This window comes from Urocampus carinirostris, chromosome 7 (genome assembly GCF_059441175.1).
Source record: "Urocampus carinirostris isolate Australia breed hairy pipefish chromosome 7, RoL_Ucar_1.0, whole genome shotgun sequence".
Classification (NCBI taxonomy): Eukaryota; Metazoa; Chordata; class Actinopteri; order Syngnathiformes; family Syngnathidae; genus Urocampus; species Urocampus carinirostris.
Window position 1 is genome coordinate 13,137,355 of NC_142355.1, and position 6,000 is coordinate 13,143,354.

Consider the following 6,000-nt stretch of genomic DNA (forward strand, 5'->3'; position numbering starts at 1 on the left):
GAGGCGGATGACAAAAAACAATCGAGAAACACGGCCTTAAAGGAACATTTTCAATTATTTAGCGCCGTCCCGTGGTAATAAAATGAACTTCATTCATTGCAAAAAAACAATACATGTACTCATTGGAATAATGGGCAAAAATACACAAACGATCATATAAACGTGCATTTATTTTACATAACATGATCAGACCACACTGTCCATCTTCCAATACAAACTCAAAGACACACTTTAAGACTTTCCCATCGGTCAAAAATTATTTGTTATTGCAACATCCATTGCAGCCTGGTCATCCTGAAAGGGGGATTACCTCATGCGCGGTCCCTTCTTAAGGTTTCTTCATTTTCCTCATGTTGAGGTTTTTGCGTTTTTCCTTGCCCTCATGTACGTTTTAGATCAGGGAATAGTGTAATAATAGTCTGTGGTCTGTGCAGCCCTTTGAGACTCTTAGTGATTGAGGGCTATACAAATAAAAATGACTTGACCTCACATTTTTCAGTGTATTGTGATATTTGTTGTTGTTGTTTTTGTCGTTATTAGTGTTTTGTTGTTGTTACCAAGGTGCTTCTGAATAAAATAGATTATTATTATTGTTATGTCATCTCATCTCATCTCATTAGCTGCACCGCTTATCCTCAGTAGGGTCTCGGGGGTGCTGGAGCCTATCCCAGCAATCATTGGGCAGTGGGCAGGGGACACCCTGAACTGGTTGCCAGCCAATCGCAGGGCACACGGGGACAGACAACTCGCTTGCTCATTCACACCTAGGGACAATTTGGACCAGCCAATTCACCTGAATTGCATGTTTTTGGAATGTGGGAGGAAACCGGAGTGCCCGGAGGAAACCCACACAAGCAGGGGAGGACATACAAACTCTGCACAGGAAGTCCGGTAGCTGGATTTGAACCCACACAAGAGGTTCCCAAGACCTTAGAACTGTGCCTGCACACGGGCTAACCACTGCGCCGCCGTGCTGCCCATAATTGTTATAATTGTTATTATTGTTATTATTGTTATTGTTGTTATTATTGTTATTATCATTATTTCTTAACATGAGGGTTATTTAGAGCAGAGGTGAGCAAGGCCGCATGGTTTGAAACATTTGCATTTTTTGCTGGTTGATATTTAATTTTTGTATAGTAGAATAGAATAGAATATACCTTTATTGTCATTGTTACAAATGGGCTAACATATTGTGACAACGAAATTGGGCATGACACTCCAGTTTTACACATAGTGAGGGTATGAGCAAGAAGATAAAGGAACAGAGAAGATAATGTTATAAAACAAGGGGAATAAGGCTATAGTTATAATTTACATGGTATTTACACAGCAATGTCAGCATGTGGGATGTTACATACAGGGTTGTCGTGATAACGTTGTATCGTAACGGTTGTGCAATATTGCATTTGGTGCAAAGTCATCATGGTGCAAAAATAGTCCGCATATACATTGGTGCAAGCATAGACATCATAGTGCAAAAAAAGGAATGGTCAGACATTGTGCAATTTGAGCATTAAACGTAGTGCAGTCGACATGTGCAAGAACAAGACTTGAGTAACATTATTTTCGTATGAGGTAGTGTTGGCACGAGTTTTCAGTTTTTGTGCGGTGTCTGTTGAGCAGTGAACAAACATAGTGCAGACAGCATGTACGTGAGTACCATTTTACATACGTGTGAGGTTTTTTTTTTTTTTTTTTTTTTTTTTTTTTTTTTTTTTTTTTTGCAACAGTTTTCAGTTGTTTGTGCGGTGTCTGTTTAGGGTGGTAATGGCTGTGGGGAAGAAACTGTCTCTGAGTCTGTTCGTTTTTGCTTTGTGTGACCTGTAGCGCTTGCCGGAAGGCAGCAGGTCGAAGAGATGGTGGCCGGGGTGAGAAAAGTCCTTGACGATGTTTTCTGCTCTGCTGAGGTAGCGAGAGCAGGCAATGTCCTCCAGACTGGGCAGAGAGCAGCCGACGATTCTCTGGGCTGTTTTTATGATCCTCTGGAGCTTTTTCCTGTCTGCTGCTGTGCACCCAGCATACCACACCGTGATGCAGTATGTTAGGATGCTCTCCACTGTGGCTTTGTAGAAAGACACCTGCAGCTGCTGTTTTAGGTTATTTTTCCTGAGCAATCTCAGGAAGTGCAGTCGCTGCTGGGCCTTCCCTACCACCGCTCTGGTGTTTGCAGACCAGGAGAGGTCGTCGGCGATGTGCACGCCCAGAAATTTGAACGAGTGGACTCTCTCTACGCAGTCTCCTTTTATGATGAGTGGTGCTGGATTCCTGCTATTCCTTCTGAAATCCAGAATCAGTTCTTTTGTTTTTGTTGTGTTCAATATGAGGTGGTTTTCCGAGCACCACGTTGAAAGTGACTCAACCTCATCCCTGTATGCCGCCTCGTCCCCTTCAGAGATGAGGCCGATCAAGGTGGTGTCGTCAGCAAACTTAATAATAGTGTTTGTGGGGTGGGTCGGTGAGCAGTCGGAGCTGTAGAGGGTGAAAAGCAGGGGGCTCAGTGCACAACCTTGGGGGGAGCCAGTGTTCAGTGTTAGGGTGGGAGAGACGTGGGTACCGAGTTTCACCGACTGTGGGCGGTTGGAGAGGAAGTCCATTATCCAGTGGCAGATGGAGGGAGAGAGTCCTAGGTGTGCAAGTTTCTCCACCAGGATCTCCGGGATAATGGTGTTGAAGGCTGAGCTGAAGTCCAGGAAGAGCATTCTGACGTAGCTCCCCCGGTGGTCCAGGTGTTTCAGCACGGTGTGAAGTGCTGTGTTTATGGCGTCGTCAGTGGAGCGGTTTGCCCTGTAGGCAAACTGGTGGGGGTCCAGTGTGAGTGGCAGGGAGTTTTTGATGTGCCGGGACACTAACCTCTCGAAGCACTTCATGACCACAGGCGTGAGAGCTACAGGCCTGTAGTCGTTGAGGCTTTCCACTGCTGACTTTTTGGGGACGGGAATGATGGTGGAGGTTTTGAGGCAAGGTGGGACGGTCGCCTGTGACAGGGACCGGTTGAAGATGGTGGTGAAGACCCCAGCCAGCGGATTGGAACAGTCCCTGAGTACCCTCCCTGGTACTCCATCCGGGCCAGTTGCCTTCCTGGGGTTTATGGTATTCAGCGCACGCCTGACTTCGTGCTCCTGAAATGTGAGGGAGTTGCTGCTGGTTGTTGATGGGTGTGATGTTGCTGTATGTGGCCTACCAGCTTCAAAGCGAGCGAAGAACTGATTAAGGTCCTCAGCTAGTGAAGCCTCAGCCTCAACAGTTGCCAGGTTGTGGCCTCTGAAGTTGGTGATGTGTTGGAGGCCCTGCCACATCCTCCTCGGGTCATTTCCAGCGAAGAGGTGCTCGATCCTCCTTGTGTAGGCTGATTTTGCTTCCTTGATGCCTCTCTTCAGGTCAGCCCTGGCCACCCCGTAAAGAGCCTTGTCTCCAGACCTGAAGGCGGTGTTGCGGTGTTTGAGGAGGGTGCGCACCTCGCTGGTCATCCAGGGTTTTTGATTTGGGTAGTTTTTGACTTTTTTATATACTGTGACTTCATCCGTGCAGTAACGGATGTAGGATAAAACAGTGTCAGTGAATTTCTGGAGGTCATGGTGTTCAAATACCTCCCAGCAAGTTTGATCAAAACAGTCCTGCAGCTTGGAGAGGGCTCCCTCAGGCCACGTTTGTATTGTCCTCGTTACAGGTTTTGTTTTCCTTCGGATGGGGGTGTATGAGGGGGTAAGGGATAGGCATATGTGATCCGAATTTACTAGGTGGGGGAGGGGGGAAGCTTTGTATGCGTTTTTGATGTTGCTGTAAACGCGGTCCAAAGTTTTTTCACCCCTTGTTGCACAGTTCACATGTTGATAGAATTTTGGAAGAACAGTCCTTAAACATGCATTATTAAAGTCGCCAGCGATAATGAAAGCTCCGTCGGGGTGTGCAAGCTGTTGAATGTTTATGGCAGCGAGTAGAAGGTTTAGCGCTGTGCTAGCGTTAGCATCCGGAGGAATGTAAACAGCTATCACAATGAGCACAGTTAGCTCTCGCGGTATATAGAATGGTCTACACGATACCGCGAGAAACTCTAGATCGGGCGAGCAGTGTGCATCAATAATTCTGCTGTTATTGCACCACGCATTATGTACGTAAATGCATAGTCCCCCACCTCTTTTTTTGCCGGAGTCTTCGTTGCGGTCGTATCGGTGTAGCGTGCGTCCTGTTAGCTGAACTGCAGCGTCGGGGATCCGCGGGTCAAGCCATGACTCCGTGATCACAAAAATGTTGCTATTCCGTACGAAGTTGTTAGTAGCTATCCGCAGCTCAAGCTCACTGATTTTGTGTACGATGGATCTGGCGTTGGTCAGGAAGATACTCGGAAGCGCTTGTCGGTGTGGTAGTCTTTTTAGCTTCTTCGCTAGGCCTCCCCGAGAACCTCGTTTTTGTTTACGTTCCCTCCGCCGTCTCCGTCGCTTGTTGGGCGGGCAGGTAACCCAGGGAGATCCCGGTGGTCTTCGTATGTCCTTTGGGATGTTGTTGTTGGTGTTGTAATCGTGAAATGAGTCGAAATCTAATCTTAGACCCAGGTTAATAAGTTCCTGGCGACTTAAGGTGATAGTTGCCGAACAGGTATTTATCAAAGAAAGGATGAGAGATAAAAGAACACTTAAAGTAAAAAGATTTACTGGAGAGCCACGTGAAGCCGCTGCGTATAGTCGCGCCGCCATGTTGGAAAAAGTGCAGTCAGCGGTTAGCACTTTCGCCTAACACGCGAAAGGTCCCTGAATCAAGACTGGGTTGAAACATATGTTGGCCTGGAGAGGGATGGGCGCCGCTAGGCTGTACTTGCCCAAGACACAACACAGGAAATGGTGCCCGACGACCCGTGTGGTTAAGGGATCCAAGCAACCAATCATAAGCCAATAGAGTCTTAATTCCGACACCATTACATTTATTTACCTGCATGAGTTTTTTTTTTTTTTTTTTTTTGTCTATTTGTTTTTAAAAGGGACCATTTCATTCAATTGGTTTTGAAACAGCTCAGCACGGCGGCGCAGTGGTTAGCGCATGTGCGGCATAGTTCTGAGGTCATGAGATCGAACCTCCTGTGTGGAGTTTGCATTTTCTCCCTGTGCTTGCGTGGGTTTCCCCCTGGGCACTCCGGTTTCCTTCCACATGCATTTCAGGTTAATTGGCCGGCCCAAATTGTCCCTAGGTGTGAATGAGCGAGCGAATTGTCTGTCCCCGTGTGCCCTGCGATTGGTTGGTAACCAGTTCAGGGTGTCCCCTGCCCACTGCCCGAGGATGGCTGGGACGGGCTCCAGCACCCCCGTGACCCTACTGAAGATAAGCGGTGCAGATAATGGATGGATGGATGGATGGATGTTTTTGAAACACAAAATATATAAATACATATATTCAATTACAAATAAAACTCAAATATAATTGAATAAAGTGTAATATCAACAGTAGTAAAATCTCACTTTTCTGAGCACTATATATGATTATGTGCACTGAAAAACTAAATGCAATAGGTCTACTTAAGTAGTGTTTTTTTACATAATATGTAATATTTTGACTGATAAAAGCAAGTCATTTTAATGTTAGCCATCAGCACAATGAAAAATTCAGTTTTTATGAGCGCACAGGAAGAGACACAGGATAAGAAAGACATCTAAATAACAACAACTTATTAGTAGTATTTTTTGATATGTATGTAAGTATTATATAAAATTATTTATTAATGATTAATGTTTATTTTTTTAATTCAGTTGAGTGCAATTGTATTGCATTGAACAGCTTATTAGTTAATCTTGTCTTAAGTCAAAGAACAGCGGAATGTCCTTTGGTTTTATAGATGGTCAGCAAATACAGCTTTGGGAGTGGTGATTAGCTTTGGCGACATCCATAAGACATATTTTAAATTGCAAGTCTTTTTTTGACGAGATGGGGCTCATTTTTCTCTTGTGTTTCTCTTAGAATTGTCCCGCAGACCGCATTAAATCCGTTAACAAGCCTGATTCGTCCCGTATT